General features: G+C 40.9%; 1 protein-coding gene across 7 annotated transcripts in view; it reads left to right on the top strand.

Annotated features, from left to right (window-relative positions):
• The first annotated feature begins 7,236 nt into the window (after positions 1-7,236).
• GAPVD1 (GTPase activating protein and VPS9 domains 1) overlaps positions 7,237-23,886 on the top strand; it is a 75,132-nt gene continuing 58,482 nt past the window's right edge. For 3 of the 7 annotated variants that reach the window (XM_061433502.1, XM_061433507.1, XM_061433508.1), the window contains exon 1: positions 7,239-7,414. The gene's annotated coding sequence lies outside the window, so the exon portion shown is untranslated. Of the gene's footprint in view, positions 7,415-23,886 lie in introns of all 7 variants that reach the window. The other 4 variants (XM_061433501.1, XM_061433506.1, XM_061433504.1 and 1 more) reach the window with 3 other exon arrangements.

The raw sequence follows: 23,886 nt of genomic DNA on the forward strand, positions 1-23,886 counted from the left end.
TATATATTGTTAATCCCAACCTCCTAATTTATCCCTCTCCCCCACCTTTACCTGATAGTTCAGTTGGTAAATAATCCACCTGCCATGCAGGAGACCTCAGTGTGATTCCTGGGTCAGGAAGATCCACTGGAAAAGGGATAGGCTAGCCACTCCAGTACTCTTGGCCTTCCCTTGTGGCTCAGCTGGTAAGGAATCCGCATGCAGTGTGGGAGACCTAGGTTTGATCCTCGGGTTGGAAAGATCCCTTGGAAAAGGGAAAGGCTACCCACTGCAGAGTTCCAAAGAATAGCAAGAAGATAAGAAAGCCTTCCTCAGCAATCAGTGCAAAGAAATACAGGAAAACAACAGAATGGGAAAGACTAGAGATCTCTTCAAGAAAATTAGAGATACCAAGGAAACATTTCATGCAAAGATGGGCTCGATAAAGGACAGAAATGGTATGGACCTAACAGAAACAGAAGATATTAAGAAGAGGTGGCAAGAATACACAGAACTGTACAAAAAAGATCCTCACGACCCAGAAAACCACGATGGTGTGATCACTCACCTAGGGCCAGAGATCCTGGAATGTGAAGTCAAGTGGGCCTTAGAAAGCATCACTACGAACAAAGCTAGTGGAGGTGATGGAATTCCAGTTGAGCTATTCCAAATCCTGAAAGATGATGCTGTGAAAGTGCTGCACTCAATATGCCAGCAAATTTGGAAAACTCAGCAGTGGCCACAGGACTGGAAAAGGTCAGTTTTCATTCCAATCCCAAAGAAAGGCAATGCCAAAGAATGCTCAAACTACCTCACAATTGCACTCATCTCACACGCTAGTAAAGTAATGCTCAAAATTCTCCAAGCCAGGCTTCAGCAATACGTGAACTGTGAAATTCCTGATGTTCAAGCTGGTTTTAGAAAAGGGAGAGGAACCAGAGATCAAATTGTCAACATCCGCTGGATCTTGGAAAAAGCAAGAGAGTTCCAGAAAAACATCTATTTCTGCTTTATTGACTATGCCAAAGCCTTTGACTGTGTGGATCACAAGAAACTGTGGAAAATTGTGAAAGAGATGGGAATACCAGACCACCTGATCTGCCTCCTGAGAAATCTGTATGCAGGTCAGGAAGCAACAGTTCAAACTGGACATGGAACAACAGACTGGTTCCAAATAGGAAAAGGAGTCCGTCAAGGCTGTATATTGTCACCCTGCTTGTTTAACTTATATGCAGAGTACATCATGAGAAACGCTGGGCTGGAAGAAGCACAAGCTGGAATCAAGACTGCCGGGAGAAATATCAATAACCTCAGATATGCAGCTGACACCACCCTTATAGCAGAAAGTGAAGAGGAACTAAAAAGCCTCTTAATGAAGGTAAAAGAGGAGAGTGAAAAAGTTGGCTTAAAACTCAGCATTCAGAAAACGATGATCATGGCATCTGGTCCCATCACTTTATGGGAAATAGATGGAGAAACAGTGGAACCAGTGTCAGACTTTATATTTTGGGGCTCCAAAATCACTGTAGATGGTGACTGCAGCCATGAAATTAAAAGATGCTTACTCCTTGGAAGAAAGTCATGACCAACCTATATAGCATATTGAAAAGCAGAGACATTACACTGCCAACAAAGGTCCGTCTAGTCAAGGCTATGGTTTTTCCAGTGGTCATGTATGGATGTGAGAGTTGGACTGTGAAGAAAGCTGAGTGCTGAAGAACTGATGCTTTTGAACTGTGGTGTTGGGGAAGACTCTTGGGAGTCCCTTGGACTGCAAGGAGATCCAACCAGTCCATTCTGAAGGAGATCAGCCCTGGGTGTTCATTGGAAGGACTGATGCCAAAGGTGAAACTCCAGTACTTTGGCCACCTCATGCGAAGAGTTGACTCATTGGAAAAGACTCTGATGCTAGGAGGGATTGGGGGCAGGAGGAGAAGGGGATGACAGAGGATGAGATGGCTGGATGGCATCACTGACTCGATGGATGTGAGTCTGAGTAAACTCTGGGAGTTGGTGTAAAACTGTAAAACAGAGACATCACCAATCCTATCTATCCCATTTGGTTGTTATTAGGGTAAAACCAGAGGATGCAGGTCAAAGCTTTTTAGCATAAGTCAAAATATAAATGTTATACTTTGACATAATTCAAACTCAAACAGCTGGCAAACATTCAATGCTAAAGGCTAACTTAGTTGTTTTCTGTTTACTACATTTCTTGTATAAAGTCTACTTTCAATCCAACAAGCAATATATTCATTCTTGTTCTTATAAAATATATATATGGTACACAACGTGGATGGGCCTAGGGATTATCATACTTAGTGAAGTAAATCATACAAAGACAAATATCATGTGATATTGCTTATATATAGATTCTAAAAAATGATACAAATGAGCTTATTTACAAAACAGAAACTCACAGACTTAGAAAACAAACTTATGGTCACCAAAGTGGAAAGGTGGGAAAGTGAAAATGTCTGACTCTTTGCGACACTATGGACTGTAATCCATGGACTTCTCCAGGCCAGAATACTGGAGTGGGTTCAGTTCAGTTCAGTTCAGTCACTCAGTCGTGTCCGACTCTTTGCGACCCCATGAATTGCAGCACACTAGGCCTCCCTCTCTATCACCAACTCCCGGAGTTCACTCAAACTTACGTCCATCGAGTCGGTGATGCCATCCAGCCATCTCATACTCTGTCGTCCCCTTCTCCTCCTGCCCCCAATCCCGTCGAGCATCAGAGTCTTTTCCAATGAGTCAACTCTTGGCATGAGGTGGCCAAAGTACTGGAGTTTCAGCTTTAGCATCATTCCTTCCAAAGAAATCCCAGGGCTGATCTCCTTCAGAATGGACTGGTTGGATCTCCTTGCAGTCCAAGGGACTCTCAAGAGTCTTCTCCAACACCACAGTTCAAAAGCATCAATTCTTCGGCGCTCAGCTTTCTTCACAGTCCAACTCTCACATCCATACATGACCACTGGAAAAACCATAGCCTTGACTACACGGACCTTTGTTGGCAACGTAATGTCTCTGCTTTTGAATATGCTGTCTAGGTTGGTCATAACTTTCCTTCCAAGGCGTAAGCGTCTTTTAATTTCATGGCTGCAGTCCCCATCTGCAGTGATTTTGGAGCCCCCAAAAATAAAGTCTGACACTGTTTCCACTGTTTCCCCATCTATTTCCCATGAAGTGATGGGACTGGATGCCATGATCTTCGTTTTCTGAATGTTGAGCTTTAAGCCAACTTTTTCACTTTCATCAAGAGGCTTTTTAGTTCCTCTTCACTTTCTGCCATAAGGGTGGTGTCACCTGCATATCTGAGGTGATTGATATTTCTCCAGGCAATCTTGATTCCTACTTGTGCTTCTTCCAGCCCAGTGTTTCTCATGATGTACTCTGCATTTGTTAAATAAGCAGGGTGACAATATACAGCCTTGATGTACTCCTTTTCCTATTTGGAACCAGTCTGTTGTTCCATGTCCAATCCTAACTATTGCTTCCTGACCTGCATACAGATTTCTCAGGAGGCAGGTCAGGTGGTCTGGTATTCCCATCTCTTTAAGAATTTTCCACAGTTTATTGTGATCCACACAGTCAAAGGCTTTGGCATAGTCAATAAAGCAGAAATAGATGTTTTTCTGGAACTCTCTTGCTTTTTCTCCTACATATTGATGCACAATAATGTAAATTTTACTTTTTCCAGGGGCATGTAGTTTTTAATCAGGATCTCTTGAGGGACAGCCTCTAAATTCAAATGAATGCAACTTTGGACTAGGTGATCTCTGATACAGCTCTAACATCCAGGATTCAATGTTTCTATCACTAATGATGACATTTCAGGGAGCTATCATGGACATGAGGAAAAAATATTTTTGTCTGGAAATACCAAAAGCCCCTCAAATCACTTGACGTAGCACCTGCTTTCTTGTCTTGCCTCCAAGTACTGGCTGTGCACAAACAAAAGGAAAGAGAACACTTAAAAAAGATTGAGTTTGTCACTGCTCTCTGCTTCTGTGGCAGAGTAGTCTGGGGATTATGAGGTCGAGAGTCTCAAGAACTGAGCTCTAATCCAGATCTGGCATGATTTCTGTGGGTATGAACAAGTAATTTCATTTTCTCTGTATGTCAAGGAAAGTTCCGTGATGTAGTGGAAAGAAAAGTGCTTTGACCACAGCTCACTGTTTATTCATCCCATTCATTAAAAAAAAAAAAAAAGAAAATATGTATTACATTCTAAGTAGGTAGTATGACAGGTTCCAGAGAGACAGTGGTGAACAAAATGGGGTTCTCTCCCTTTGTAGTGAAGTGAAAGTCGCTCAGTCATGTCCGACTCTTTGCAATACCATGGACTGTAATCCATGGAATTCTCCAGGCCAGGATACTGGAGTCCGTAGTCTTTCCCTTCTCCAGGGGATCTTCCCAACCCAGGGATCAGACCCAGGTCTCCCACATTGCAGGCATATTCTTTACCAGCTGAGCCACAAGGGAAGCCCAAGAATGCTGGATTGGGTAGCCTATCCCTTCTCCAGGGTATCTTCCTGACCCAGGAATCAAACTGGGGGTCTCCTGCATTGCAGGCAAATTCTTTACCAACTGAGCTATCAGGGAAGCCCTCTCTTCCCATAAAGTGTACTATTAATTGATTCTGAGCATCTTTTCACCTCCTGAGTTCACTTTTCTTTGTGTAAAAAGTGTTCAGGATAATCTTCATATTCCATAAGAATTACTGTTACAGTGATCCTTTTCTCCTTTTTTTTGGCTGCGGTGGGTCTTCACTGCTTTGCACAGCTAGTTGCGGTGAGTGGGGGTTACTCTTTGTTGCTGTGCATGGGCTTCTCATTGTGCTGCTTTCTTTTGTTGTGGAGCCTGGGCTCTAGGTGTACAGGCTGCAGACAGGCTCAGGAGTTGTGGCTCTCAGGGCTCTAGAGCACAGCTCAGTCGTTTTGGCTTTCGGGGCTCTAGAGCACAGTTCAGTAGTCGCGGCTCTGGGGCTTAGTTGCTCTGTGGCATGTGGAATCTTCCTGGACCAGGGATGGAGCCGGAGTGCCCTGCATTTGCAGGTGGATTCTTATCCACTGTGCCACCAGGGAGTCCGGTGATCCCTTGTTCTGATGTGCAGGTTGTGTTCCTTGGATGTACTAGCTGGAAGAAAATATTGAGAACTACTTATCTAGGTCAAGTTCTTCATTTATAGATTGACAGAGGACTCAGAATGACTAACTGACCATCCCGGTATTCTTTTTACTTACTACACACTGCAATTTCTTCACAACCCTTAAGAACTTTTCACAACTTCGGGGGTTATTTCCTTCCCCTTTAACCTGGCTTGTGTGCTCCAGCCCATTTATAGCACTGTACTCATTGTTAAGTGAGAGCCAACTGTGAATGCATTTCATTTTGCTGGACTCTTCCTTAGTGATATGCCATTTCTTTCTTGAAATCCAACCATTCAGTAAATTTGAAGTGTTACTTCCTGCCTAAAGTCATGGCCCATCAACGTGATGAATATTTTCACCAGGAATCTGAATGCACTTTATAACAGCTTATATTTATGATCCTTAATCTGTGTGATTATCCTTTTACCCTAAATAATAAACCATATTCTGTTGCTTTTTTCATTCACTGGTTGCTGTGTGTGTGTGTGTGTGTGTGTGTGTGTGTGTGTGTGTGTGTGTTAGTTGCTCAGTCATGTCTGACTCTATGCACCCACCAAGCTTCTCTGTCCATGGGATTCTCCAGGCAAGAATACTGGAATGGATTGCCATGCCCTCCTCCAGAGGATCCTCTCCACCCAGGGATTGAACACAGGTTTCCTGCATTACAGGCGGACTCCACCATCTGATGGAAAAGGCAATGGCAACCCACTCCAGTACTCTTGCCTGGAAAATCCCATGGATGGAGGAGCCTGGTAGGCTGCAGTCCATGGGGTCACAAAGAGTTGGACACGACTGAGTGACTTCACTTTCATGCATTGGAGAAGGAAATGGCAACCCACTCCAGTGTTCTTGCCTGGAGAATCCCAGGGACAGCAGAGCCTGGTGGGTTGCCGTCCCTGGGGTTGCTCAGAGTCGGACATGACTGAAGCGACTTAACAGCAGCAGCTACCATCTGAGCCACAAGGGAAGCCTCTGGTTGCTTTGGACAATGTTTTATAATACAGCTGTGGAATAATTTCTAATCTAATTCTTGAGTCAGTTGAATGGCAATATGATAGCAATAATACCTGGTGAGCTTACCACAGAATGCTCTTGTGATTTAAAAAAAAAAAAAAGAGGCAATAAATCCGAGGCAAATTTTGACAATTTCTAAAGATAATACATCAAGGAGAATGACTAAATGGAAAGCAGTCTGGGAGCTGAATCAAATTTAAGTTGCTGCAAAACTGACAATTATCACTTTTTTTTTTTTTGGTCTGGAGACGCCTAGTGTTGGAAGATATAATTATTGTGTTCAAGTTTTTGAAAGACTCAAGGGGAAAATATTCTATATCGCTCTAAGCAGCATAACTACTAGAAGTGGAAGGAAGTAAAAGGGAAATAGATTTTGGTTCAGCAGGAGAACTTTCTAACATTAAACACTGCCCAACAGTTGAGCAGGCTGTCTTACTTAAGTAAGTGAGCGCTCTGAAATTTGAACTGTTGAAATAGAAGTCGGACGCCTATCTGGTGGGAGTGTACAAGAGGGAATTCATGCCCGGAGGAAGTTGGACTAATGACTTTTAAGCTGTCTTCCAATTCTAAGGTTTATAGGAGTGTTCAGTTAACCTGACATTTGAATATATGTGAATTGTTATTTTTTAAAAATTGTATTAAATTGTCAATCGACCTAAAAACTGTATGGTCAAGTTTACAGTAAGTAAAGTTTGATAAACATAGTGGGAAATCAAGTTTAAGACTGAAAACCCAGATGTCATTAAAGGCAATTAGTGACACTTTTAACAGAAAGGAAGAAGAGAGAGCTATATGGGTTTGGAATGATGTGTTCTGGTCAAGTGACACTTGTCACCTAAAACATAACTGCTATAAATTGTTTTACTTTACACATACTTGCTCAGAAGGATTTTTTAACATTCAGCGGTACCCTACGCGAAAGCAAGAGGGAGTCTTTGGCGAACAAGTCTCTGGAAGCCCTTTCGCGGTAACCCAGCCGCTGAAGACGGCTCCAGCCCGCGGCAGACTCGGGGTCGGGGGGTGGGGGGTAAAAGCGGAAGAGGCGCCGCTGGTCGGGGGTCCGAACTACTAGTCCCAGAGGTCCCCGCGGCTCTGCGCAAGCGCGATGACTTGGCGGCAGCGCCGCCGCAGGACGCAGGGAAGCCAACTAACGAGTGGCGGCGGCAGGGGCAGCGGCGGTGGCAGTTCGCGGCGAGAGCGACGGCTCCGAGGCCGAGTGACGGTCCGACGCACACCTCGGTGCCTTCCTCCGCATGATCTTCTCGGTAAGTGCACGTCTCCGATCACCCCGCGCCCAGTGCGCGGGCTCCTTGCCTGGCGGCGGTGCTGCTCCGGCCTAGGGCCGCAGCCTGCGCCTGACGGCGGGCCACCGGGTCCAGCTGACCCCTGGGCCCTGGGCCTTTCCCTCTAGTGAGGGGAAACGTGGTGCCGGGGGCACACGGTTCGGTCCAGAGGGGAGAGGAGGCGGCGCGCTGGGGACCAGGCAGCCTGGGGCGGACAAGAGGGAGGGACGCGTGGGGGATGGGATGGGAAAGGAGAGCCAGAGGCGAGCGACCTGGCAGCTGGAGAACTGAGAATGGGAGTCGAGAAGGTGCAGTGTCCTCTGAGTGCCGCTGGTGAAGATGTCTTGGTTCGGAGACTCTTGACAAGCTGGACTCAAGGGTCTGGGGGTGGAGGGGCAGCCCACCTACCAGAAACATACACACCATACTTGGCATCTTTCCACTTCCTGTTGGAGGTCTGTAAATATGAAGCTGTCGGTTGCTTCCGTCGCCTTTCCTTCAACTTCGTCTTTCATTGACTGGCAAAATGTAAACGAGTGCTGGCTAAGCAAAGAAGAGAAATAAACAGGTAGTTCTGTCTGTAAATCTGCGTAAAAACAGGAAGGCGTGGTGGTCCGTTCAGATGAGAGGTTAGTCAAAGGAGAACTCAGTGTTTTTATTTTTAAATTTGTGCTAAAAATCAGTTTGAGCGAGGCTTTAAACTAGAAAGGATTTTAAACCTGGGATTCACCAGTTGGTGGATAGAATTCAGGAGCTCCTTGAACTAGAATGAGAACAAAACGCGTCTTTATTATCTGATGACTGTATTGTCATTTCCTTCACTTACGAATATAAGCAACAAACCACAGTAGAGTTAGCGATGCCTGTGACTTTGTCACCAATATAAATAATAGGTATTTTTGTGTCATGTTTACAGGTGTTGCAGGTATCTCAAAATATCATTTATGATACACTCCAGTAAAAAAGTATCATTTATGCTTATAATTTCTTTGGATTATGGTATTATCAGACCCACTGTTAGACCTTGTTATTTAATTTGATAATAAAGGTGCACATATATTACAATATCAGGGTTTTTTTTTCATTCTTTTGCTAATAGTTCAGTATAATTAGTTTCTTTTGTAGTCGCATATAGTTAATTATGCATTTAAAAGCAATCTGAAAGGGGGGTCCGTAGGCTTCACCAGACTACCAAAGAGACCCACGGCTCAAAAAGACTAAGAATTTCTGAAGCAGAAGTAAGTTTTGGGGATCTGTAATTTGGCTTTCAAGAATATTTGGATCATTAGATAAGAAAAAAGTCAAAACAGATACAATAGTGTAGATGAAAGAGGGAATTTTTGTATTCAGAGAAATAAAAAAATCTGACTGTAATCAGAGTAATAGTTTTGAAAAATAGTATGGACCACAGATATTTCACTCAAGGTACTGAGGAATCAGCAAAATAATCTGAGGAAGAAAGGGAAGTGAGTACTTTGGCCCTTAGATTTTTGTATAAAGGCACCTCCTGGTTCTAAGTGATTAAAGGAATTGAGCCCTCCAAACTCTTGTGTAAGTCCGTGAAAGAAAATTTTAGTGTGTGCTGTTTTTCTTTAAGTCATGTAGGTAGTGTGACTTTTAAAGGGGGGGAGGATATTCTAATTTTTCTATCTTTTTTGGGATGCGGGGTGGTGGGCCACACCGTGAGGATTGTGGGATCTTAGTTCTGTGACCAGGGATCAAACTCGGACCCTGGCGGTGAGAGTACTGACTGCCAGGGAATTCCCCAGACTAATTTTTCTGTCATTAAGAGAAAAACTGCAGGATCTCTCTTCAAGTCTGTTTTCCTGTTGCCGTTCTTTTCATACATGACAGACAGTAAAGTACAGCTTAGAGTTGAAGAGTTACTAAGTCTTTTTCTTGAAATTTCATTTTAAATTCTTGTAGTTCAGCTTCTTTTTGGCCTCAGACTTCTCACTGACAAATCACTCTTAACATTTTTTCAGAATATGTGTGACTGGAAGTTTGCACCTGTTTGTAAAGCACCTGTCAGCATCTTGTGTGAGATATTTTCCCCTCTAAAATAATAGCTATAATGAAAAACCAGTGCAGCAGACTTTTTCTAGAAAGGATTAGGGGAGGGTATGGAAAGCTGAGGAAGAGTCTTTTGTGAAATAGATGTTGGTGCTGAAATAGTTTGTGTTGACTTAAACACACCGTATTAAAATCACTGCCTTGGGGAGGTCTTGCCAGATCTTTCTGTGACCTTACACTGCCTCTTTCGTCATTCTTTCTCCCCTGCCCCTTTATTTTATTTATAGCGTGTACCTATCTGGCATCGTATTATTTGTATATTTGTATATATTTATACCTAAAAGATGAAGAGAATTTAGATTGGAGCTACTACTACTAAATGGGAGAGTGGAGATTGGGGAATGCTGTGTGGATATGTCATTTGAACTGGACATTCAGTCGTAGATGTGATTAGCTACAGGGATACTGGAGAAAGGCTTTGGGTACAGGGAACAACTTGAACAAAGACAAGGACAGAGGAGTTTGTAAATCAAATAAACATCTAAATCAACAGCTCGCCCCCACCTCACTCCCATCCATCCATCCATCCAACCAGCGTGTTAGGTCTGTAACAGGAAAACTGGAAGAAAAGATTATGTATAAAGGCAGTTTGGGATGAACAGAGGCTGAGAAATCTAGGCTCCCCATGAAAGTATGTGACCATTTGCCTCCAGATGGATCTCTCCCTCCTAGAGCCCACCACAGTGACATTGCTCACAGGGAACTTGAAGTCTCTATGCTGAAGAACCAGAGAGGCAGCCTGGGGAAATGAAGAGTGTGGGGTGTGGAGTCAAACAGATCTAGTCTTGAATTCCTTGTCTGCTGCATAATAGCTGGATGATTAGGCAGTAAGTTATTTGACTTCTCTAAAGCTATTTCCTCATCTGTATAATGGAGGTGATAAATAGCTGTCATATAGGATTAACCCCAGAAGTAACTTCAGGAACATGGCTTTCACTCAGTAATTGCTAGTTATCTTTTGGCATTCCAACTTTCAACGTGCTTTCACCCTTTTCCACCTTCATGCCATGTCCCTGACCTTAAAACAGCCACTGCTCTCTGGTGCCTTCTCGGGCACTGTCACAGTGATGTCACTTCCCACTTCACCCAGTCGGCTTTACTGTGAGTTTGTGAGCAATTTTCCAGTGGTGACACTTAGCACCATACAAGGTGATACTGCCTGAGAATGGCATTCTGGAAATGGCAACAATATGTATTAACTTTTGTTGGGTGCCCCTAACAATACAAAATTTGCCACTCTTTAAATGGAATGTGCTTCAGTTTAGATTAGTTTATTTGGAAAAATTGCCCCTGATATTTGCAGAAAATTGCAGCAGGAAAGTAGATACATTCCCAATTGTAAGATGTTTCACTTTTATTTGTTATTATTATTTTTAGTAGTGAGTGTATTGGGGCGTTGGTTACACATTCTCCAGGATAAAGTATGATTTTTTTGAGGTGTTAAAAGTCTGATAAATTTAAAATAAAAAAGTCTGATATAAGTGGGATCCTTGGGGTGGATTGGGGGCATGGAAGGGATGTTCAAGAGGGAGGGGATATATGTGTACTTAGGGCAGAGTTACAGTGTTGTATAGCAGAAACCAGCATGACATTATAAAGCAATTATCCTCCAATTAAAAATAAATTTTAAAAAATAAGTGGAATCCTTTTTACTTGCTTAGGAAAGACCAAAAATAATTGAACAATTTCTTCTCAAGTGATTAATTAAAATTTCCCCTTCAGCTTTCCTTCTCTGTAGTTAATGTTTTCTTAGGTAAGAAAGGATTTTAGCTGTGTTTTTGATTTTTTACATTTGAACTGCCTAGAACACAAATTCTATATGTTTGCATAGAATTATTTGTGGCTTTAACTCTTAAATCCTAATCAAGATATTTTCATTTGTGAAGGAACAATTTCTGTATTGTGTACAGAAAAAGCTTTTGACACAAATTGTTTGACTTGTGGCTTGTAAAATTATAGATAATTAAAATTTCCTTCTTTGTGTTTACCTATATTTTCTTATTTTTTGGGTTATGTTTCAGTATGTGTTACGATTTTGTAAAAATATTTTCAGAAGGGAAGTTCTTCACTGTTTCTAAGCTGAAACCCAGTTTTGAACTCTGCAATTCAAAGGTCAAAAAAAGTGATGAATATCTATTGGTACTTCAAGTTCTCATATTTAATAAATAAATGGTTGAGCAAATGTTTAAGAAAATACAGACTTACTAAGGGTCTTTATAATGTCTTTTTTCTTTTCTAAGTTTGAAGATAAACTAAATACTTGTTAAGTATGTATACCCAAAAGGAAAATATAACTTAATGCTAACAGTGTAATTAAATTGTATATATTAAGCCAAAATTATCTTTGTATTCACCTTTTCTGTAAACCATTTAAAAAAGACAAGACTACATAAAAAAGAATGAAATGCTGCCATTTGCAGTAACTTGAGTGGACCTAGAAAATATTGTACTTAGTAAGTCAGAGAAAGACAAATATATGATATCACTTATATGTGGAATCTAAAAATAATGCAAATGACTTTATATTCAAAACAAAAACACAGACATAGAAAATAAACCTATGGTTATCAAAGGGGAAAGGGGGTAGGGGGTTGGTGGGATAAATTAGGAATATTGGATTGACAGATACAGACTGCTGTACATAAAATAGATAAGCAACAAGAATTTACTGTATGGCACAGGGAATTATAACCAGTGTCTTATAATAACCTATAATGGAAAATAATCTTAAAAAAGATATCTATCAATATATAGATAGATTCCTATATGTATGTATCTACTTGTGTGTGTGCTCAATTGTGTCTGACTCTTCATGACCCCAAGGACTGTAGCCCACCAAGCTCCTCTTGCCCATGGAATTTTCCAGGCAGAAATACTGGATCAGATTGCCATTTCCTACTCCAGGGGATCTTTCCCACCCAGGGATCAAACCCTCGTGTCTTGGGTCTCCTGCATTGGCAGGTGGATTCTTTGCCAATAGATAAAAGATAGATAGATACACATATCTGAGTCACTTTGCTGTATACCTGACATTAACACAATATTGTAATCAACTATACTTCAATAAAATGATGATAAACAATACAAGGCTTTAAGCAGACTGTAACTGTATAAACAGGCAAGATGTCTGCTCATTAATTTAAGATGTCTGTCTGAAAGGGTGCCTGCTTGGTCTTGCTCCCATGTAACGCCTGTACACCCACGCTGGAGACTAGTCATCAAACGTGTTCAGTTCTATTTTTTTCTCTTCCTAATTTATACTTTCAATTTATTTTCTCTGAGTCTTTGAAAGGATTAATATTGGGAAATTTAAAAGACAGAATATTTAATCAAGGGATGTTAGCCTATTCCCTTTTTTTCAGGATCAGAATCAAATTATCTTCCCAAGCAATTCAAATTTTATCTAAGTACATCTATTTTAAAAGTTTTTAGGACTTAGGGTAAAGTCATCTATTTTCAGCCCACTCTGAACTGTCTCCTTTCACTTTCTAATGGAGAACTCTGACCCATGTCTTAATTTTACTTCCACTGTTTATAAATCCTGACTACCTGACAAAAATACATTAGGTCTGAAAGTCATAGCACTTATGGCAGAATTGCAAAATGTTTACAAATATGGATTTCTGTGTCCAAAAGGCTTAGGGAAGAATAGATTAGTTCTTTTTACAGAATTTATTTCATCTTTACCTTCTTTAGAACTCAAGGAATCTAACTTTGATTTCTCTAAAACAAAGTGCTTTTTAATATCAAATTATTCAAGGGCCTGGTGGGCCAACGTGGATTCTGATGGAAAGTAACTTATTAAGTAAGCTTTCCTCTAAGTTTCTGTTTGTTGCTGTTCAGTTGCTAAGTCTGACTCTTTTCAACCCCATGGACTACAGCAGGCCAGGCTCCTCTGTCCTCCACCAACTCCCAGAGTTTGCTCAAATTCATGTAAAGTTTTTATTCCATCATTGCAAAACATCATGATAGCAATAATGACAACAATACCTAACATTTATTGACTTCTTTTTTTGTAGGCATTATGTAAACTAAAGTTAAAAGTTCCATAATTCTATGGAGGCATCTTAATGGTTCATTTATTTTTGAAAAGCCGTTTGACTAATGAGATTTATTTTTTTTTTTTTGTGGTCCAGAATGTTCCTTTTAGGTAGAACACAGTGATAATAATACTGTTTGAAGTTTGATAGTGTTTGTAATTTTATGAAGTACCGTTTTGGTAAATGTGATGACACAGACATGTCAGTCTGCTGTTTACATGCTTTCCTTAAATTTGAGGGTGTACTCTTGGATCTTGAAACAGGCTTTACCAGTATTACAGCTCAGCAAAAATGCAGCTGAAGCCCAAAGTTCTCTTTCTGCTCTTCTATCTGGTAGTTTTGTGCACCCACTGTATTTAGGGAAGAAACTTAAGTTTATGCTGGGGACGAAAGCTTCCTCAAAGCATGTGGGTGGTGAAATCTCTCTCTCAGAGGTTTGTAGAGTGTTCTAAGGGTTTTAGGATTTTTTTCACTAGTTTGCCTTGATCTACAGATTTCTGTATGTCTTAGTGAGTTGTCGTTAGAGATTGGTGAATAGGAGGAAATTAGATTTGGTGGTATATAACTTTGGACTAATGAAATTAATTAAGGCTTACATAACATGGAAGTTCCTGATACATTTCTAGATCAGGTGGATATTTTTTGTGTTACTTACTGCCTTTGGAGGAAAAGGGGATATAATTTTAATACCATTGAAATTCTGCTTATTAGTGTATAGTGTGTTATTGTTCAGATGTACCAAGAAATTAAGTACTGTGTCCTTTTTGTTGGACTTGAAAATTTCACAGTTTTAATTATTCACAAAATTTGTCTGGTCCTGAGTGTTTAAGTAATTGTACTAGCAGATCTTTAAGCAGGGGAGCTTTTAGTGCCAAGTTTTTATTATGTTTTCCTTAAAATTTTTTTTGAATTACTTAAGTAATAAATATTCTTTGTTTAAAAAACAAAACTAAAAACAATGCAGAAATGAAAAATTTTTTCCCTACCTGTATATGCACATGCTATATGATTTGGAATTTTTTTTCCCCCAGAATTATAGTTAACACTTGTTCTTGTTAAGTGCTTTACATATGTTAACCCATTAAACCCTCTAAACCTTATGAACATACCTGTCAAAGGTTCAATTTTACATCCATTTGCATATGAAGAAACTGAGGCAAGGAAAAGTAATTAGCCAAAGGCTGCATAACTGCTACCGCTGCTGCTAAGTCGCTTCAGTCGTGTCCGACTCTGTGCCACCCCATAGACGACAGCCCACCAGGCTCCCCTGTCCCTGGGATTCCCCAGGCAAGAACACTGGAGTGGGTTGCCATTTCCTTCTCCAGTGCATGAAAGTGAAAAGTCAAAGTGAAGTCGCTCAGTTGTGTCCGACTCGTAGTGACCCCAAGGACTGCAGCCTACCAGGCTCCTCCGCCCATGGGATTTTCCAGGCGAGAGTACTGGAGTGGGGTGCCATTGCCTTCTCCAAAAGGCTGCGTAACTAGTGAGCAGCAAAACCGAGATTTGAGCTCAAGAAGTCTTGCTCTGGGATTTGCCTTTTAACCTTGGACTGCCTCTGGGATCTTACCTTGCATATCATCCTGCAGTTTGCTTTTTTTCACTTGGTGGAACCTGATAGGCATCGTCCCATGAACCTCTACCTCCTTCTTAGTAATGATGTGGTAGTACATGGAAAGCCGCTTCCCTGGTGGCTCAGCGGTACAGAATCTGCCTGACAATGCAGGAGAAGAGATGCAGGTTCGATGCCTGAGTCAAGAACATCTCATGGAGAAGGAAATGGCAACCCATCCCAGTATTCTTGCCTGGGAAATCCCGTGAACAGAGGAGCCTGGCAGGCTACAGTTGATAGGGGTCACAAAAGAACATGACTTAGCAACTATGCAACTCCATGGAAGGCGTTACCATAATTTACTTAATGTCTTTCATGCTTCATCTTGTTTAACTGTCCCATTAGTAATGATTTCAAGTAAGATTTTAAAAAGTCAAGATTTTTAAATGAAAATAGTGAGTCTACATTAGTATTTACTAAGTAATGCATATTAGCTGTCCAGGTGTTTTATTTTGTCAGTTGTGTGGTCTAATAAAACTTGAGCTTAATCCACAAGCTGTTTGTTATGCATTGGATTTCATTGTTTTCATGGTTTTTCTTTTTTAGCTCTGGAAAATTAATTAATAGATCTCGGGGGGGGGTAAAATTGACCTTTGGATTTTATTTACTTTTGGTAGGGTTTGGAGTTTTGGTGTCATAACACAAAGTGCTGTACTCTGAATTTTGGGTACTATCTGACTTTGAATTAGGTACTTACGTCTTCAGAGCTGTGTGTCTTTCAGTTCCTTGTGCTCGTGCCAGGAATAGTTGGTACCAAGTCTATTTTTTTAAACAATGTTTTACTTTTGTTTCAAAAATGTCAACCAAAGATATTAGAAAGTATCAGTCGTTTCCATATTTTTCCCTCATGATATACGTTTCTTCATTGTGAAGAAATGTCCTTTTTTTTGGTACCTTAATAGTTATTTCAGACATACTCATTGGGAAGTTAATAGGTATCTCCAACTTAAATTTGGTTGCTGTTCTTTAATCATTTTGGAACTGAGTTAGCAGCAGCTTGGCTGATTCCTAACTGGAGCATTGCTCTTCATCATTCAGTCGCTTGTTTATTAATTATTTATAAATTTATATGTTGATTCAGTACCTGCTAAACACCAGTTCCTCTGCCAAGTAATGGAGATACCAAGATGACTGTGTCCCTGTTTCAGGGCACTTGAAGTTTTGTTGAGAAAACAACGTTCTGTTGCAAATAGTCTATGAGAAAATGTCTGACTCAAGAGGCTGGTAAAGGCTTCTCAGTTTGGGCTGGGCCCCGCTGCCTGAGTGGGACTTAATTGGCCACTAAGAGGAGTAGGCAGAGGATTCTAAACAGAGGGCGTGTAGAAATCCAGTCTCTGACAGTGACTCAAAATTGTCATCAGAATGTCATGTATCCCTGTGAGAATGCGGGTCCCTCAAGAGCAGACCTTAACCTGTCATGTTCATCAGCGCCTTGCACTTCATAGGTGTTTAGTAAACATTTGTTGACTGGGTGAGTGAAACGAGTGTGTTAAATAAAGCCTTACTGTCCTTGTCTGTCCGTTTTTTGGAAAGAGCTGAGCTCATTATTTTTAATACCTGATGATGTTTAGAGTATGTAATTTAAAGAAACATAAAATGAGTAAGAAACTATTCCTGCATCGAAAGAGGTAAATCTTGCAAAGGGAAACACATGCAGACAAATCATTGTAATTCAACATGATTATATTTATTAAAAAAAAAAATTTGCAGTGAACACCCATCTCTGGTATGGGTTGGATACATCCCTGAAAAGTGGTGGGTATTTAAAATCCTATACAGCTAACATTGCAGTAGGTCATTAAAAATGACGGTCATTTTTTTGCCTTTTCACATTAGTATAAATAGTACATGAATATTATGATGAAATGTACGTATATAGTGAACAAAAAAAGTAACTGACAGTTCTGTCAAGGTCTAGGCAGTAGTATATAACTGTTTACCATGCTTGATTCTCGAGTAACATCAGAACTTTTCCTGAATCTGCACACTGCTTTACTGTTGTTTATTTGAAATGTCTTTTTTGGGGACCCCTTAAAAATATTTTTAAAGAAGCTTTATGTTCTTACCATAATGAGAGGCTACTATCTCTTGCCCTAAATAGAAACCAAGTTAAATATAATAAAAACACGGCAGTGTTATAAAACTTTGCTTACTGCTGTTTGTAGAAGAGTACTGAGTTTGAGATCTGCTGTCCTTTAATTGAAGGGAGAGATTAGCAGGTGTTGGGCTTCCCTGGTAGCTCAGCTGGTAAAGAATCTGCCTGCAATGCAGGAGACCTGGGTTTGATCCCTGGGTTGGGAAGATCCCCTGGAGGAGGGCATGGCAACCCTGTCCAGTATTCTTGCCCGGAGAATCCCCATGGACAGAGGAGTCTGACAGGCTACAGTCCATGGGGTCACAAAGAGTCAGACACCACTGAGAGACTAAGCACAGCACAGCAAGTGTTAGGGAAATGTTGAAGACAAACTGGGGCCTTGCTTAGGTTCTCTCCATGATGTGAATAGGAGAACTGAAAGAGACTTTAAGATGGAGTAACTTTCCCACTCAGTGTCATAAGGGAGGAAGGACGTACCCTATTTGTTAGAGGCAGTTCCCCCAGCACTTAGCAGTGGGAAGAGATTTGGGGGCTGGGCCTCAAAGGAGAAATTTGAGTTCACTTAAAGATAGGGAGGATATAGGCTTCGTGTGTGTGCATATGTACGTGTGTGCATGTGGATGCTCAGCTGTGTCCGACTCTTTGCGACCCTGTTGACTATAGCCTGCCAGGCTCTTCTGTCCATGGGATTTTTTTCAGGCAAGGAAACTGGAGCAGGTTACCATTTCCTCCGTCAGGGGATCTTCCCGACTCAAGGGATTGAACCCATGTCTCCTATGTCTCTCCTGCAGTAGGGAGGAGAGTCCAGGAATGAGACTACTCAGATGATGAGACTCTTCATAGTCTGAAGGGTTGACTGGAGGAAGATGATAATCTTGAATTTTCCTAACCTTTCCCAATAAAGGGCCATTTTGATTTTCTGTTCTCTCACATTGGAAGAAGGCAGAAGATACACTCAGAGCATAGCTCACTTTGACAATATTGATTACTCTCTGAGGTCACTTGCCCACAGGAAATCCCAGTTAGCTTCTAGAGAAAGAGAGTGAAGTGACCAAGATGTTCTGGTGCCACTTAAGGAAGAATTGATGCTTTTGAACTGTGGTGTTGGAGAAGACTCTTGAGAGTCCCTTGGACTGCAAGAAGATCCAACCAGTCCATCCTAAAGCACATCAGCCCTGGATGTTCATTGGAAGGACTGACCACCTGATACGAAGAGCTGACTCATTTGAAAAGACCCTGATGCTGGGAAAGATTGAGGGCAGGAGAAGGGGATGACAGAGGATGAGATGGTTGGATGGCATCACCAACTCAATGGACATGGGTTTCGGTAGACTCCGGCAGTTGGTGATGGACAGGGAGGCCTGACGTGCTGCAGTTCACGGGGTTGCAAAAGAGTCGGACACGACTGAGTGACTGAACTGAATCTAGATTAGTCCCTAGTAACTGTTTCAAAACTTTCATATACCATTTGTTTAGTAGGATTTAGGTTATTTAGTCCTGAAGTCCAACTAAACTTAACTTTGTCAGACAGTTTGAAACTTTCGAAGAAGAGGGGAGTTGTCCAGCTACTGACTGACATATTAATAGTTGGAAGAGTGGGGTGAGTAGAAGAAGCGACCTTGACGGTGAATTAAAGCACTCATTTTTGGGAGGCACATGGCATGGTGGTTAAAATCTGTGTAAGCCAGGTACACTTGGATTCTAGTCTTAGCTTTGCTAGTTACTGATTTGACCTTGGGCAGAATATTTAATTTCTTCATCAGTAAAAGGTGGGTACGAATACCTTTCAGGAATGTTACACAGATGAAATGCAAATTTCCATATAAAGTACCTAGTTGGTCCCTAGCAATGACAGTCCTCCCGGCAATCTTGATTCCAGTTTGTGTTTCTTCCAGTCCAGCGTTTCTCATGATGTACTCTGCATAGAAGTTAAATAAGCAGGGTGACAATATACAGCCTTGACAGACTCCTTTTCCTATTTGGAACCAGTCTGTTGTTCCATGTCCAGTTCGAACTGTTGCTTCCTAACCTGCATACAGATTTCTCAAGAGGCAGGTCAGCTGGTCTGGTATTTCCATCTCTTTCACAATTTTCCACAGTTTCTTGTGATCCACACAGTCAAAGGCTTTGGCATAGTCAATAAAGCAGAAATAGATGTTTTTCTGGAACTCTCTTGCCCTTTCCATGATCCGGAGGATATTGGCAATTTGATCTCTGGTTCCTCTGCCTTTTTAAAACCAGTTTGAACATCAGAAAGTTCACGGTTCATGTATTGCTGAGCCTGGCTTGGAGAATTTTGAGCATTACTTTACTAGCGTGTGAGATGAGTGCAATTGTGTGGTAGTTTAAGCATTCTTTGGCATTGCCTTTCTTTGGGATTGGAATGAAAACTGACCTTTTCTAGTCCTGTGGCCACTACTGAGTTTTCCAAATTTGCTGGCATATTGAGTGCAGCACTTTCACAGCATCATCTTTCAGGATTTGAAAGAGCTCAACTGGAATTCCATCACCTCCACTAGCTTTGTTCATAGTGATGCTTTCTAAGGCCCACTTGACTTCACATTCCAGAAACACAAGCTGGAATCAAGATTGCCGGGAGAAATATCAATAACCTCAGATATGCAGCTGACACCACCCTTATGGCAGAAAGTGAAGAGGAACTAAAAAGCCTCTTGATGAAAGTGAAAGTGGAGAGTGAAAAAGTTGGCTTAAAGCTCCACATTCAGAAAACGAAGATCATGGCATCTGGTCCCATCACTTCATGGGAAATAGATGGGGAAACAGTGGAAACAGTGTCAGACTTTATTTTTGGGGGCTCCAAAATCACTGCAGATGGTGACTGCAGCCATGAAATTAAAAGACACTTACTCCTTGGAAGGAAAGTTATAACCAACCTAGAAAGCGTATTCAAAAGCGGAGACATTACTTTGCCAACAAAGGTCCGTCTAGTCAAGGCTATGGTCTTTCCCATGGTCATGAATGGATGTGAGAATTGGACTGTGAAGAAGGCTGAGTGCCGAAGAATTGATGCTTTTGAACTGTGGTGTTGGAGAAGACTCTTGAGAGTCCCTTGGACTGCAAGGAGATCCAACCAGTCCATTCTGAAGGAGCTCAGCCCTGGGATTTCTTTGGAGGGAATGATGCTAAAGCTGAAACTCCAGTACTTTGGCCACCTCATGGGAAGAGTTGACTCCTTGGAAAAGACTTTCATGTTGGGACGGATTGGGGGCAGGAGGAGAAGGGGATGATAGAGGATGAGATGGCTGGATGGCATCACTGACTCGATGGACGTGAGTCTGAGTGAACTCCAGGAGTTGGTGATGGACAGGGAGGCCTGGCGTGCTGCGATTCATGGGGTCTCGAAGAGTCGGACACGACTGAGCAACTGAACTGAACTGAATGACAATCCTGAAAGGCCCAGTGGTTATTATTGTTTTTGTTTCCTAGGCACACGTACACTTTACTACCACCAGCCAAAACTCTTCTCTTCAAGCTCAACCACTACTACTTATAATGGCTTTTTAAAAATTTTGCTATTAAGTGGAAATTAATATGAAAACTGACTTTTCCTAAACAATTCTGGCTGATTTGCCTTGCTTCTTTTGACTAGGAATTAGTGCAAAATGTTAATACACCTGTGGAACTTTTGCGTTAGGAGATTTCTGTGTTTTGTTTCCGATCACAGTGAACTGAAAGAAAAAATATTCTTAGAATGATAGTTTAAACAGTGCAGTATGTTACCAGATGTTAGTGGGTTCTTTGACATCAGTTGATGATAAATTACAGTGTTCATGTGCAGTTCTCAAATTCGTATACTTTTTCTTACTGAGAGAAGTTGCTAAATTGTATGCTTAGATTTAGAATTATGTTATTTATACAACAAAAAATTAAAAGACTTTACTTTTTAGAACAGTTTAATTTACAGAAAAACCTAGATGACGGTACAAGGAGTTGCCATACACCCAGTATCAAGTTCCTGTTGATATGGCACATTTGCTATAATTAGTGAACCAGTATTGATAATTATTATTAATTAAAGTTCATACTTTATTCAGATTTCTTTAGTCTTTACCTGATTCCTTTTTCTGTTCCAGGATCTCATTCAGGATATGTTACATTTAGTTGTTATTATCTCTGTAATTTTTGATTGGATCATTTTAATTAACCAAATTATTTGTTTGCAAAACATGCTTTATTCTCAAAATTCAAAGCCATACCTATGTGTGGCATATTATGTTACTAAAAATGCTCTTTGCTTGAAGCTAGTTCACCTTTAATAAGCCTTTATTAGTATAGGTTTCATCATGTTAGCAAGTAGTCTGTCTTACCTTTTAACTAAAAAGGTAAGAATATTTTTTCTTTCAGTTCACTGTGATCAGAAACAAAACACAGAAACCTCCTAACGCAAAATGTTTGATATTTCACGCTTACTTTCATGGAAAGGTTCATTTTGGTCGCCTCTGTCATGTGAAGGACATGGAGTATGTCTCATTGTGTCCTAGCGAAATGATAAAAATTACTTTGCCTCTTTTTTGTGGAGGAACTAAGATCCCACAAGCTGTGCCACGTGGCCTGTGGGATTTTACCTCATTGACCAGGGATTGGACCTAGGCCCTTGGCAGTGGAAGTACAGAGTCCTAACCACTGGACCACCAGGAAATTCCCTGCCCTACCTCTTAATTGATAAGAATAGTGATGTCCTACATCACAGATTATTTATACTTCACAGTCTTCTCATGTGAACTATACTATTGAGCATATGAAGTAGGTAAGAGGTAAGAGCATTATCCCAGTTTTGAAGATGGGGAAGCAGAAACTTAGCTGAAATCACTAGCTACAGATCACGGTGCCAGTAGAAGGCAGAGCCCAGTCTTAAATCCCTCAGATTTTCTTACTGTAGTTTTTTTTTTTTTTTTTTTTTAATATCCTTTCTGTTGTCTTGTATGAAATAATTTCTATAAAAAATGATAAAGTAGTGAGTGTTTTTGTGTTACTGACTTATAGAGTTGATCTTGAGTTTATTAAATTCCTGAAGCCTGGCGTGCTACAGTCCATGGGATCTCAAAGAGCCGAACAACTGAACAAGAGAGAGATGATTAGATAAACTCTCGCTGTTACTTACAAGTTTAAAACTCTTAGCTGCATATCATTAACTTGGGATGCTTCTGATTAGAAATTTTCATCAGCGAAATAATCAGACATGATTCTCATTCCATAAAACATTTGAAATGATTTCCCCCTACTTTTGAGTCCTTGAGTCACGGGAGTTCAGGCATAGTTGCTGACATGTGTGATACGCGTTTCCTCCGTGGAACTTTGAATGCATTTTCTAATCCACGCATTTCACTTTATCTGGTTGTGCTTCCTTCCCCATGCTCTGTGTTAGAGTAGGTATGCGTGCTTATCAGGAGTTGACAGGCTTTTTAGGCCAGATAGTGAACGTTTTAGGCTTTGTGGCATATGGACTCTGGTGACTCTGGCAACTATTCAGCTCTGCTGTTGTAGCCTGAGAACAGCCAATGATAATATATAAACGAATGTGCATGGCTGTGTTCTGGTAAAACTTTATTTGTACAAGTAGGCAACTGGTTGAATTTGACCCACAGGCTGTAGTTTGGCAGCCTCTCCTCTACACAATTGTAGGAACGATACAAAAGCCCAGTGTGCTTCATTCTTCCAACTAAAATCTCCCTCTGGGCTCTCAGTGGTAAGTCTTCCTAACATGAGTTGAAAAGGTTAAAATCTGACTTAACACGCACAGGTATGCTGCTGCTGCTGCTACTAAGTGGCTTCAGTCGTGTCCGACTCTGTGTGACCCCATAGACGGCAGCCCACCAGGCTCCCCGTCCCTGGGATTCTCCAGGCAAGAACACTGGAGTGGGTTGTCATTTCCTTCTCCAATGTAAGAAAGTGAAAAGTGAGAGTGAAGTTGCTCAGTCGTGTCCAACTCTTCGCGACCCCATGGACTGCAGCCTACCAGGCCCTCCATCCATGGGATTTCCAGGCAAGAGTATTGAAGTGGGGTGCCATTGCCTTCTCTGATGCATAGGTATAATTGACTTTATTTTTGTAGAAAATGTGGGTAAATGGAACTGAGGTTAATATAGATTTTCAAAGTTCAGTTATTGACCCCTCCAAAAAGAGATTATCTAACTTTGAAAATGCTTGCAGCTTTCAGGGGGAAAAAACCAGTTTGTTACTGTGAGATATACCTAAAGTTAATTTAAAAATTCTTTGATTTTTACTTACGTTCTTTTTCTCAGAGCGACTTGTGATAATGCAGTTAGCAAAACTGTATGAGAACTTCTGTGTTCGGCTGTGGTATTGGGGGCTGGGCATACATAGGTCTAAGAGAGAATTCTCATCCTTTGAGGGGACCCTTCATTCTTGCTGGAAGGAAAATAGACATTAAAGATGAAAACAAAAAATAACAGTTCCAATGTAATGGTATGAATAAGCACTGCTTTAGGAGTTCAAAGTTGGAATTTATCAGTGGGGCAAACTGTATGGTTGGGAAGGAAGATTTCATTGAGCTAGGCCTTGAAAATGTAAAGGAGCAAATAGGATGAAGGTGAGTTGAAAATAAAAATGAAGAGGCATACGAGGGTTTGTATAGACAAATAATACTCTAAAAGTA

The sequence above is a fragment of the Bos javanicus genome, chromosome 11, assembly GCF_032452875.1.
Source record: "Bos javanicus breed banteng chromosome 11, ARS-OSU_banteng_1.0, whole genome shotgun sequence".
Lineage (NCBI taxonomy): Eukaryota > Metazoa > Chordata > Mammalia > Artiodactyla > Bovidae > Bos > Bos javanicus.